The sequence below is a fragment of the Chiloscyllium punctatum genome, chromosome 9, assembly GCF_047496795.1.
Source record: "Chiloscyllium punctatum isolate Juve2018m chromosome 9, sChiPun1.3, whole genome shotgun sequence".
NCBI lineage: Eukaryota > Metazoa > Chordata > Chondrichthyes > Orectolobiformes > Hemiscylliidae > Chiloscyllium > Chiloscyllium punctatum.
Genome location: NC_092747.1, coordinates 28,234,912 through 28,248,765, shown reverse-complemented (window position 1 = coordinate 28,248,765; position 13,854 = coordinate 28,234,912). Strand labels below are relative to the sequence as shown.

The following is a 13,854-nucleotide window of genomic DNA, read 5'->3' as shown; positions in this document are numbered from 1 at the left end:
TGGTTAAGGTTTTATATTGTGACATATCCAAATATTTGATTAGCTATTTCCATAAATGTTGAAATATTGATTAATCAAAAGGAATATCTGGCTAAGTCTCAACACAAGAGTTATTACACTTACAAAACACAAACACAGCTATTGGCATCTTGTGGTCATGGTTGAAAAATGGGAGAAACACATTCAGAAACTGCAATAAAAATAGCAACATGAATATCAATTACTAAGTAATTTCACCACAGCACGGAGCTGCTTTTCAATAACGTATTTTAGAAAATGCTCATTTTTCAAATATTTATAAAGTACAGCTTGGTATTTTGTTAATGAGCAAGTAATGTTTTAAAAATACAATATTTTAAATAATCGGTTTGGGTATGAGAAAATTATATTGTCATTGCATCACAGCTAATCCTATTAGTATTTCAAGCTCATTAATAAAACTAATGACCGGAGAATACTAGGACATTGAAGATAATGATTCACAGGTGGCTGCATTGCCACTTTCAAAGTGTGTTATTTAATGCGATAGCTCTGTGCTTCACAGTGCAGGAAACACTCCATACTTTCAAGTTAATAATCTGGTGTCATTTCAGCAATCTGTCTTCTTCCTAAAATCTATAGCAACATTTCCAAAATGTCCCTTGACAATTTTTAAACTGCAGTTTATCTTAAGCCTACATAATCAGTGGCATTGTAAAGTGTTTCCTTTATTGACCAGAAGCACAGATATAAATTTATTCATCTACTGTTCATATATATTTAGATTAGATTAGATTACTTACGGTGTGGAAACAGGCCCTTCGGCCCAACAGGTCCACACCGACCCTCCGAGGAGCAACCCACCCAGACCCATTGCCATTAATTTACCCTTTCACCTAACACTACGGGCAAGAAAAGGTAGATGGTCTAATTAGCAAGTTTGTATATGACACCAAAATTGGAGGAATTGCATATAGTGAGGAGGAGTTAAAGGATACAGTGAGATATGGATAGATTGTAGGTTTGGGCATAGAAATGGCAGATGGATGTCAGATAAAGGTGAGGTGATGCATTTTGGAAGATCAAATTCAGGTGCAAATTATATAACAAATGGCCCAACCGTTTGGAGCACTGACAGAGGGGGATCTGGGCATACAGGTCAACAGATTCCTGTAAGTGGCAACACAGCATGTTTGCTTTCATTGTCTGGGGCATTAGTTTGTTCAACTTTAATTAGGTCACATTTGGAATTTTGTAGTTTTGGTTGCCATACCACCAGAAGACATGGATGCTTTGGAGAGGGTGCACTTCCAGGATGTTGCATGGTCTGGACGGTTTTAGTTATGAAGACAGGTTGGATAAACTTGCATTGTTTTCACTGGAAAGACACAGGTTGAGGAGTGACCTGATAGAGGTCTACAAAATTATAAAAAGCAAGATAGGGTAGATAGTCAGAGACTTTTTCCCAGGTTGGAAAGGTCAACTACAAGACAGGTTCAAGGTTGTGGTAGTGGTGGAAGCAGGCATGTTAGCAATATTTAAGGTATATTTTGATAGACACATGAACTTGAAGTGAACAGAGGGATAGATACCCTGCAAAGGACAGAACAGAATAGAAATTTATTGTCATGTATATTTTTACTTAAAAAATACAGTGAAAAGTTTTAAAAGTCACCACACCATGGTGCCTACAATGACAGAAGTCATAAATTTAAAAAATAGTGTATGAGCAATAAGTAACAGGACTCAGTAAGGATCAGCAATTGGCACAGGCTTGGTGGACCGAAGGTTCTGTTCCTGCACTGTATTGTATTGTGTTATACGATCAGCACATAGATAAGTTCAAATATTAATTAGCAATGACAGCACATCAAATCATAACATGTGAGAGTTTAATGAACTCTGCTATTAATTACAAGAATTATTTTATTGCATTCACCTTAGAAAAAAGAACATGAGCGCTGTAGAGTCTGCGTTACTTGGTTACTATACAAAGAACTTTGGATTTGCTTATTAATATCCAGTACAATCAACAAATTAGCAGCAATGCTACCTATTGTATTTTTTTCTATTAGATAATGAAAAAGTAGAAATTTACATCAGAAACATGCTTCATAAGACATCCTACAAGAGCACAACCTACTGGTCAAAGCCTGCAACTATCATTATAGACAACTATGTTTATACATAAAATAGAATTTCTATATTTACACAGGTGATGTCAACTTTTAAACATAGACACAAATGCCCAACCAGAATCGAGACAATAGCAAATTGGAGAGTAAAGGCAAACGTGCAAATTTTTTTATATAACAAACTACACAATCTCCTGAGCTATAACCACAGGTAACCAACAGAAGATTGTCTTCCGATGAAATAGGTTAAGGAGCGGCAAAAAAATGCTTTTGTAGTCTGGTCTCCATTTTAAAATGAATTTGTCCTTAAAAATATTTACATAGCTTATGTTGTGTATTGATGAAAAAAGGCACAGTTTGTCAAAGACTGTATTCACCAGAATATTTCTTAAGAATAGAAATTCAAGGGGAAAACCACTGGCAGAAAAGTGCTGATTGTTTGGCAAGTGGACTCTGATAAGTTGAGGTATTATAACAGTGAAAGAAACTCATTAAAGATGACTGACACCATCTGAGTGTGTTCCATATTGGATATCATACCTCATGGAAGAACCCACTGGTCTTCAAAGGGTATGACACTAATTCATCAGAACGAGAACAGAATAATAAAAAAAAGTACATCATGAGAATAGGCTACACAAACATGGCTTGCATTCATTCACATTTAGCAGTTTTAAAGTGATTTAATCGAAATATTTTGAAAGGGCTGGATGGAGTAGATACATTGAAGCCTTTTCCTATGGACATGGAATTCAGAACATGGGAGTCGTAGCATTAAAGTTAGGAATTAGGCCATGAATGATAAAAAATATCAAGTAACCCATTTCCCACACGAATAGTTATCTGGAATTGACTCTGCAGAGGGCTAAATAAGCTAGATCAATGAAAGTTTTCAGGTTAGACATTCACAGTTTTTCAGTAGGTAAAAACATCAACAATGATTTAACTCAACAATGGAACAGGCAGGAGTCCCATCTTCCTCAAATTATGGTAGTATACTAGATGCAACTGCTATTGAAAAGTTTACATGGGGAGATTCCAACTTATATGCAGACACAGGAATTTTTAAATGGATAAAAATTACAAAAGCCTGATAACTAGAAAGGTTTAGAAATGGGGGTACCAGTGCAAGATTTTTAATATATTATTAATCAGGTTAAGCATGGTTTGAGGCCTGATTTGAGCTGAGCACAGATCTGCCCCAATTTTTAAAGTCATAACTTCTGTACTTGCTTTTATGTAATTGATTAACTTGTGTGTTTATTTCAAGCTAACACCCAGCCACTGGTGCAGGCAAGTCAATGTGCATCTGTGTCAGTCTCCAGTCCAGATAAAAGGGGAAGGTTAGCGACAGGAAGGACATTTGACTGTAAAAACCACATGCCAAATCCAGTAGTGGTAACCTCATAACATGAGGGTGGGAGCAGGTTGCTCGCTCCCCCAGAAGTAGTGACTGTGAAAAACTGAAACACTTCAAGTAAGCCACTCTGAAGTCATGAAATGCTATGAATAGGCTATGTTAACTAGAAAAAGGTTGCTGCCCCACAGCGAGAGGAAGTACTCCCCTCCGAAGCTGCTGGCCAATCTAACTGTCAACAATTACCAGCTGCATCAGCTCTAAGTATTAGGCACTACGTGAACTGCAGGAGCACAAAGACGACCATGGCTGACCTAGAATGGAAAGTCTCAGAGTTTATGTTAGAGAGGAATCTGAGATGGAGGAGAGAGGGGGTGGATGGGGAATGTTTAGCAAGGCAATGGAGAAAGAAAGGGGGCACATCTTCCCAAGAACTCCTCTAATATGTGCAGGGCACCCCCAGAATAACCACCCACTTTGTTACTGCATTTGTTTAGGTCAGCCTTTAAAAACAATCTACTCATGCCAGGAGTATTTTGGTTCAGACAGTGTTTTATTCAGGTCAATAGGTTTATTAGCAGGCCTATTTGACTTTCAATTACTCATTTGAATATGGCTGACAATTGAGAGATTTGATATGGAAGTAAGCAAGAAGGTAGTTAGCTGGTCACCTGACTTTTTATACATTCCATCAAAAGATGCGCCTGGAGGGGGCAATAAAATCCAGTCCTACATATGTATAAGAAACAAGTAGTTGCTGGATCACAGAAGCAACTACACCAGTCCCTAAGCTTCAACCAGCCAACCAATATGCACTCTTTCTGACAAAAATGACATAATGCAGCTCTGAGATGAGGTACAGTCAGCTAGAAGAGTGCCTCTTTGGTACCTGACCAAGAAGGTAAAAATTGCATTGTCAAGATTTGAGACAATATCAAAGCTGTTGGCGGAAGTTGCAGCCTGCCACAATTTCAGTGATGTCTCGTCATCATTGGAATTTTAACTATTTTTTATATTTCCATACATTAAGTGCATGTTGTAGATAGTACACACTGCTTTTACTGAGCATCCATGATGGAGAGAGTGGATGTTTGTGGATATGATGCACATCAAGCTAGCTGCTTTATCCCGGATGGCATCAAGGTTCTTGAGAGTTGTTGGAACATCACTCATTCAGGAAAATAGGAAGTATTCCATCACACTCCTGACTTGTGCCTTGTAGATGGTAGTCAGGCTTCAGGAATCAGGATGTGAGTTACTCGCCATAGAGGGTTGTTGTGGGCTCTCTGGGCCGATTGGCCAGTTTCCACACTGCAGAGATTCTATGATTCTATGCATTCACAAATCTAACATTTTGGAAACCAGGCAATGTTCCAGATTAACCCAGCATCAAATGAAAAAAAATTCAACTTCTAATGTTCAAAACTGCCTAACTGAAATGACATTAGGAGGCATGTATTTAAGGTGAAAGAGGGAAAATTCTAAGGAAATGTGAGGGGCAAGTTCTTTTTAGACAGAGAGTGATAGGATTCTGGAACGTGCTACCGGAGGTGGTGGAGGAGGCAGATATGACAGGGGGAATAAAGGAACTTTTAGATAAGCAGATGAACTTGCAAGGAATGGAGGGATGTGGACCCAGGGTCAGCAGAAGGTATTATTTTAATTTGGTGTCATGTTCAGCACAACATCATGGGCTGAAGGGCCCGTTACTGTGCTGTACTGTTCTATGTCCTATGTCTAGCATGGGGAGCTGTTGCAGGCTGCACTAGTACAAATCATTAAAAATGAACTTCTGCAAAATAAATGGCTATACACTGCTTAACTTATAAATTGAAAACAAAGTACAGGAAATAGAGCAATTCAAGCAGCATTTAAGAAGACAGGAGCAGTTAACATTATCACTGTCTGATAGCTCAATATTTTCAACATTTCATTTTTATTTTGACCAATATTTTGCTTTTGAATTCAACATGTATTGCTTAATCTTAACTTTTCCATTCTCAAAATTCTTCTGCATTAATTAATTCTGACTTTACAACTGATATGTTCGACTCATGATTGGACTTCTGCCTTTGATCTGGGTCAATTATCTTGCCTTAGGGCATTTGTAAATCCTGGTTAGGTTTCCAATCTCAGCATGCTCTATGTCTCCTGCTGCATCACTTGACCAATCTCCAAAATGATTTCAAAGAAAGTGCAAACAGCACTCCCAACAATTGATCACACTGAAATTGGTTGCATGGACTTTTAGCCTACTTAATTTTCATGGGTCCCTTTTGTACCTATAACAAACCTAAATATCAAGAACAAACAAGCAGTTGTGGCATAAAACCAGAAAACGCTCCCAAAAAACTCAGTAGATCTGACACTATTTGCAGAGTGAAACAGTCAATATTTCAAGCTGAGAATTACTCTTCTTCAGAACTGTAGCATTGTGCTGCTATGGCACAGCCAGGCAGCACTTAATGGTGCATTTCTGTAATTTGAATAGTATTTCATGATGCCCACAATGAACCGAGAATTTGGTTATATCGAAACTCATGTCTAACAATAAGTGAGAGCAAAACATTCTGCCAAAAAACACTTCATTTGGAGCTCTCCTCTACAACCATTACTATTTCCTTTTGTTCGATTACACCCACATCTAATTCCCCTTGCCCTCTAATCTTCCCCTGACCTGACAGTAGAAAACCCAGCACTTTTCTACCTTTGTGGAAATAAAACAAAGTTTACGTTTCAGCTCCGGTGACCCTTCTTCAGGGCACTTTTCCAACTCGCTTTAGTTTCAGAGTCATACTGGATTTGAAATGTTAATTAGATTCCTCTCTCCATTGGTGCCGCCAGACCTTTTCATATTTATTTCAGATTTCCTGCATCCACAGCAATTGGCTTTGGACAAAAAAAATTAGGAGGGGCCTAGATTTGGGCAAAGTGCACAGCAGAATTTGTCCTAACCTATTTCTCGTCCCTACTTACCTTTTTTTAAAAAAAAGATTGCAAACCAGGATACTCAAGCACGTTGTTTAACGTAAACCACAGGAGAAACAAAGACCAATCCCCATTGTAATTTCTTTGTCTGAAAGCAGATGCTTGGCGATTATTTGCCAGCTCAAGGCTAAACAGGAGCTGTGACTTTTTTAAGCTACAGGGAAGATGATGAGGCAAGTTCCAGGTCAACCTCAGATGTAACAGTGACCAATCTCCATGCTTTGGCAATCATTTTAACCAAGTTAACTATCCAGCCAACTGAGCGAACTAGATTTTGAATCTACACTGCCTCTCATTTAAAGCATTACAGAATTGTAGCAGTTTTAATTCCAAGAACCCTGTATAACAAATATTTTTTGATAGATCTTATTTTACTTACGATTGCATACATTTTAGTACACCAAGTATTCTAATCTTCTAAAAGCTTGTTTCATTACTGGATGATCAAACATTTCCCATAATTAAAACAATCCCATTACATTTGCAGCCTGTTACTTGTAAAGACTTTAACAAATCCATACTTGTGAGGAACAGACAAAACAGTGTCTCTGGTGAAATGCCCCATATTTTTCCTTTTTAAAATTTGGCAATGTCGTTTAGCATTTCTGGCTTACAAAACAGACAGATTTCTGTAGAAGGCCTAATTGCAGGGGTACTGAAACCAGCAACAGCCTGAAAGCTGATGATAATTGTCACCATAAGAATATTTTAAAATGTTGCAAAGACTCAATCCTAGATCAATCTTTGAAACAGTTCCAAAACAAGTTTATTGTGAAAATTACGAAGAGCTCACGTGGCAGCTGCCAACTGTGATATCCCAGTAATTGGCTTGCTTAGTCCAGAAATTTCCAATTACATTGGCCCCTTTAATTTGTTGACTGAACACTGATCCATTTATACAGGCCCAACTGCTTGTGTATTTGAAAGTGTTTTGACATCACGTCATTACAAGAGCAAAGTATTCTCAGCTGCAGTCAAAAAGGATAATGGCGTGAATCTCTGCAGCCAATCAACTGCCAGCTATTCTCTAGGACGATTTAAATAAATTCCAGTGCAAATTCCTGTTTAAGAGCCATGCATGCATGTAAGTACTGTAACCAAAATGTTAGTATGGATACAAATTTATTTTCAACTTTCACCAACAATCTTATAGGCAACATTTTGATCAGTCAATCAGAATCAAAAACAATTATCCAAGTTAAAAGTTCTACTGTCAATACTGGAGTAGGTAAGGTATAATCTGCTTATTGACCTTGGTGAGATTCATTTTGTTTAATTGGTTGATATTGTATAGATTCTACAATAAATTAAGTTGGGACAGTGCAGGCAAATTACTGTTACAATGCTTTGTATTGTGTGTTGGCTCCCCACCTAAAACAGCACATTCTGAACACTCAGTCGAAATACCATATTGCCTGCAAAGACAAGTTAATGTTGCAACAGATATATCTTAGTTGTACGAAGAACATCTTCCTCTTTGCTTTTTTTCCTCTCTTCCTTATCGTATCATAAAAGAGATTTTGTAGCAATAGAGACCACAGTGAGCAAAACTGATAATATTAGACAAATCATGTGCGTCTGCCACATGCAAGTTGTAAAACAGCCACTTACTCACTTCAAACGCAAAATAAAACTTAACAGACAACAAAATCTTAAATGAACCACAGAGGAAGACTAACCGACATGAATACTACCTTCTCCTCATTGTTTGGTGGCTTTTTCTCTATTTTCCTTTCTGTCTACACCATAAACTTATGCGAGGGACCTTCTCAATAATCAGATAAAGTACCAAACAATACGCTGGCACAAGTGAATCAATCATGCATACCAGTAATGAAGGCACTACAGTTTTCACTTTCCCCATGAAAGCTGGCATACTCACTCTACCATCACAATTTGTTGTTTCTTTATAGCACAACAAATGAAAGAATTACCAGCACAACCAGAATAATGTCAACACTAGCAGATCAGATATCTCTGGCAGGATATTTAGAGATCGCAACCTCACAATAACTATCATCTGTATTTACGCACCTCCTCTATCATAGGAAAAACATCGAGAGAATATTAAAAAACAATGTGATAGTGACTCACATCAAGTGATTTTGGGACAGATGATATTATCTGATCTCACTGTAATCACTGGAGTGGTGATAGATTGGGAAGGAAGGAGATAGAACAAGATCGGAGTGTCTTTGTACATAAGATACAACAAGGGGTGAGGAAAGCAAGTGTTATGGGGTCTTTATAGTGAAAGGACTCTAGTACAGAATCACAGATGTCTAGCCGCAATTGTATAGGGCCTTGATGAAACCACACCTGGAATACTGTGGTCTCTTTATCTGAGAAAGGATCTTCTGTCCATGGAGGGAGTGAAAGATTTACCAGATTGATTCTTGGGAATGGCAGGATGAGTGTATGAAGAGACTGGTTAGGACTATGCTTGTTGGAGTTTAGAAGAATGGGGAGGGAGGAAGGGGAGTTGGGAAGGGGGTGGAATCTCAGAAATCTGTAAAATTCTAACAGGGCTAGACAAGGTATATTCCTGATGGTTGGGAAGACTAGAACCAGGTCACAATTTAACAATATTGTTAGACCATCTAGAACTGAGGAGGAGAAATTTCTTCATCCAGAGAGGCCAGTCAAGTTGGCTAGCAGCTCTGGAGGGTAGGACCTCTTCCCCAGAAAGATGCGGCAATCTAACTTTCCAGAACATCAGCCCACCTGCTGTAGGTCAGGTTTCTTTTTGGTTTGTCGGCTCACTGCTGACTTCTTAATAATTTTCTGCCCTGTTTTTTTTCAAATCCCACCTCCCTTTCTATATATGGAATTATCTGCTACAGAAGGCAGTTAAAGCCAAAATATCGAATGTTTCCAATAAGAAGTTAGATGTAGTTCTTAGGACTAAAGGGATCAAACGACGTAAGTCAGGAAGGCTAATGGAAGCAGCAGGTAATCAGGAAGGCTAATGAAACATTGGCCCTTATTTCAAGGGTATTGGTATATGAGGGTAGGGAAGTCTTACTGCAACTGTGCAAGGTGCTGGTGAGACCACATCTGGAGTACCATGAGCAGTTTTGGTCCCCTTGTTCAAGGAAAGATATAATTTCATTGGAGGCAGTTCAGAAAAGATCCACTAGGATGATCCCTGGTATGCAGGGATTGTGTTATAAGCAAAGGCGGAACTAGTCTACAAAGTGGAATTTATAAGATTAAGAGGTCATCTCATTAAAATATTACAGGGCTAGACAAGGTAAATACTAAGAGTACGTTTCCCCTCACGGGAGAGTCTCAGACCAGAGTGCATAGTCTCAGAATAAAGGGCGCCAATTTAAGAGTAAGATAAGGAGGTTTTCTTCTCTCAGAGGGTTGAGTGTCTGTGGAACTTCTTGCCACAAAGAGATGTGGGGACAGTGTCCTTGTATATATTTAATGCGGAAGTACATCGACTCTTGTTTAGTAGGGGAATCAAGGGTAATGGGGAAAAGGCAGGAAAGTGGGCATGTAGAATGTCGATCAACCATGATTCTATTGATTGGTTAAGCCAGCTTGAGGGGCCAAATGGTCCACTCTTATCATTTCTTATTGTCTTAAAGGATGTGGGGAGAAAGCGTTGCAGGATACAGAGTTGACTATCAACCATAATTTTACGAAATGGTAGCGCAGGCTTGAAGGGCCAAATAGCTTACTTCTTGCCCTATTTTCTATGCTTTTACGATAAATAACAGGTGGGTTTTAAAGAAGTTCCTAAAGGAAGCAAGTAAAGTAAAGACGAAGAGTGGAACTTAGGAACTTGACAGCCAAAGGCATTGTCCTCAATGATTAATTAAACTTATGAACATGAAAGACACGAGAATTGAAGAAGCACAGGTATCTCAGATGTTCCTAGGGTGGAGGAGGTTCCATAGAAAGAAAGGCAGGTAGATTTGAAAAGGCAGGGTAGAAAATTATGAGGAAATCAGCAGTGAGGCAACAAACCAGAAAAAACCTATCCACAGCAGGTGGTTTGAAGTGCTGAAAAGTTGGATTGCCGTGCTGTACTTGGGAAGAGGTCCTGCCCTCCAGAGCTGCCAACCTACTTGACTGGCCAGCAGCTCCAACAGTTCTAGGAGTGGCAGTCTACAGTAGTGGACACTGTCGAGACTGCCTCACACAGGAAGCTCAATGGATCTCAGAGCGAGGGTGTTACTCCACTTTAGGGTCAGGGGGTAACAAGGTACTTGGAAGCTGGGTTCCCAAAAAGTAAAGCCAGTAAAACTGGTAAATAAAACATACTGATCTGACTCCTCTTGTTTACTTTAAAATGGAGCTCAAGATCCGTCAAGTTTCCTGTGTGAGACAATCTGCAGAACACCAGGTTATTTTTTTTCCCTTTGGGATATACAGGTGGATAGTAAGAGGGTGAGTACGGTCATCAATGGACAAAGAGTACCCCTCTCAAGATTGTAAGCCCTCCTCCTTCTGACAGTTCTGAAACATTTTTCAAAAGAAAACAGGCTGCCCATGCAAACGTTGGCAGGGAAATATTAACAAGTTTTACTGAGCCTTAATTATTTATTTACGTGGTGGGTGGGCTGCTGATTGCAGTGCCCACTCATCTTCTGTATTATGAGTGTGCGCAGGAAAGGTTTGCTACCTGACCTATTTTGTGTGCGGTCAAGCTTAGAACACACCGACAGGGACATGTAATATGCAGTTCTTGGAAGACAATTTTAAAATCAATGTGTTCCTTCCTTGGGACCAAGATGGTTATGAGTAAAGGGAATTTGGTAACAGAGTTGGCTGTATAGCTTCTGATGTGCTTAGGTTTACAGGGGTGTGGGATGTGGTGGAGGCGAGAGACAGACTTGGGTATGTTGGAACAGTCGAGCTCACAGGTAACAAAAAGAAAAATATGAAACTTTCTCAAACCCAACAGTTGAGGCAGCAGTGAGTCACCCAGTGTTACAAAGGTGGAATTAGGTGTTCTAAATGATGGGATTAAAGCGTTTGATAGCTCGGCTTAGTGTTAAATAAAAAATAAAGTATTTTACTCAAAAAGTGGCCAGAGAAGGAGATTAAATCAATGGCCAGGAAATGGAATTTGCTATGGGAACTGAAGACAAGGGCTTCTATGTTTCCAAAGTTTAACTGAGGGAACTTTCTGCTGATCTGATATTGTACATCAGGCAAGTTGTTAGAAAATTTACAAATGGTGCAGGAGGTCAAGTAAGATGATGGTTAGGTAGAGCTGGTGTTGAAAGCCTATATGTAGAAATTACTATATGTTTTCACATGATGCCACCAAGGGCATCATGTGGATGAAAAATGAGATGAGGCTGATGATAGAGCTTTAGGGGACAACAGAGGTAGCCTTGTGGGATAAGGAAGAGAAATCAGTACAGGTCTTTTTACAACTGGATAGGTCAGTAACAGACCAAACAAGTAGTTTGATGACAATCAAGGTGCTTTGCAAGAGTATGGTTTGGTCAATTATGCCAAAGGTTCCAGATAGATTGAGGAGAATGAAGATAAATAGTTTTCTATTGTCACAGTTACACAGAATGCCATTTGTGATTTGATACAAGCTGTTTCAGTACCGTAGTAGGGGCCACTGCTGCAGTGATATTCCTGACAAGTATAGGAACTGACATTCGTAATAGTGATGTGGCATCATTTCATTTCAGAGATCTCTAATAATACTTTTAAAGTGTATTTTCACTGTGGCAACAATTTCCTTTTTAGGGTTAACACATGTAATCCTACTGAACCATTAAACCCTGAAGGAAAAACAGCAAATTGTATGTTAAATCTAATCAGATGATTAATCACTTTAAAACAACAGTATTCAAGATGTTTCAGGACCAAAATTTGTTTCACTGGCTTACAAATTAAAATACGAAGTCTGAACAAAAAATATCTTACCGATTTTACAATCCATTTACGTTGAACAAATTTGGCAAAACAACTTAATTTATTACCGTTTATAACTCTGGTACGTTTTCTTTCCAGCAATCATTTCACCTAAATTTGAATTACAGCAGGTTTCAAACAACAGGCATTTATTTTACCTAAATTCGATAAACAGCGTGGTCCAAACAGCTATCCAAACCATTTTGTAGTGGCAGGGCAGGGTTCTGTACGTTTCATTTTAAAACAAGGGAATCCACACGCAGACTTTGCATGATCAAAGTCTCATTTTCTCTTGAACAGTCAGCATATGACAAGATTTGCAAACAAGGCAGACAGCAGCCATTTTCTCTTGGGCTGCTACACTGAACAAACTAGATTTGAAGTGCTTGATAAGCGGCTGTTCTCTTCCGTGCCTGCAGCAATCAGGAGGAAAAACAACCAATCAACCACAAACAGGTAGCAACCACAGCCATTTTTGTCCTGGCCTGCCTCTCTTGCAGTATTATTCACAGCAGTTAGAGGCGGGGGAGGGGATGGGATGCTGCAAAAAGGAGATCAGTTTCCATTCTACTGAGTCCTGCTTCATAGGTTGTTTAAAAGAAAACAAAGACTGCTACATATTTAGAAAATATATGCGCGTTATAAAATCAAGAACATAAAGATGGGGGAAGGATTTACACTGCACAATATGAATATTTGATGCTCCCGTCTTCACTTGCAAATACTTCTATGCCATCTTTGTGGCAACATGCTTCTGCTAGCTTCAGAATACAGTTGATTGCAATATATACTTAACCGAGTAAGGATAATTCTTATCCAAGTATATCACTGTATTGAATCGATTTCCATTTTTTCTAAGTACGAGATTCTTACCTTAAACATTCAAATAGTATATAGCAGTATCCTGACCACAGCATAAAATAGCCCCTTAATTAGTTCATATTTAGTTCTCATGGCACAAGTCAACCCTCTATTAAGTATCACCCACAGACTGCAGGAGGTACTTTTTAAAAGGGCTGGAGTTAAAGTGATGTACAGACTCTAGTAAATTTATGCAAGAGGAAAGGTACAACAGTCTGACTATCAATGAATGGTGCACAGTATTGTATATTATGTATTTTTTCTCAATTAATCTAATGCCATCACAAAACAACACTATTTCAACCAGACTGCTGCTTGTAGTAGTCTTAATTTATTCCCACAAGTTACTCCTGCCATTACAATCTTCCTCCTCTAGTTCAAAATGTTCTCAGAATGTAATCCTGCTATTTTCAAGACAGTATGATCACTTTGCTGAAATACGAGAGACAACACTGAATATTATACAAACATTGTCCCTGCAGCAGATATGTCACTCCCGCTGCCCTTGAAGCAAGGTCACTGTTATCAATGTGGGTAAACATAACAGCCTGTTTGCAGTTAGTAAGAAAGCACCAAAAATGGCAAATCAAATGAAAAACTGGCTCAGGGTGAACAAACTGAAACTGCACATTTTCTCTCATC

At 38.8% G+C, this 13,854-nt stretch overlaps 1 protein-coding gene across 11 annotated transcripts in view; it reads right to left on the bottom strand.

The window, feature by feature from the left end:
- Window positions 1-13,854, bottom strand: part of LOC140481236 (F-box-like/WD repeat-containing protein TBL1X) — a 411,567-nt gene that overhangs the window by 237,624 nt on the left and 160,089 nt on the right. Inside the window, exon 1 of one of the 11 annotated variants that reach the window (XM_072577113.1) lies at window positions 12,510-12,734. The exons of 9 other annotated variants lie outside the window; for them this stretch is intronic. The gene's annotated coding sequence lies outside the window, so the exon portion shown is untranslated. Of the gene's footprint in view, window positions 1-12,419; window positions 12,439-12,509; window positions 12,735-13,854 lie in introns of those variants that run through there. One more of the 11 variants, XM_072577115.1, reaches the window with a different exon arrangement.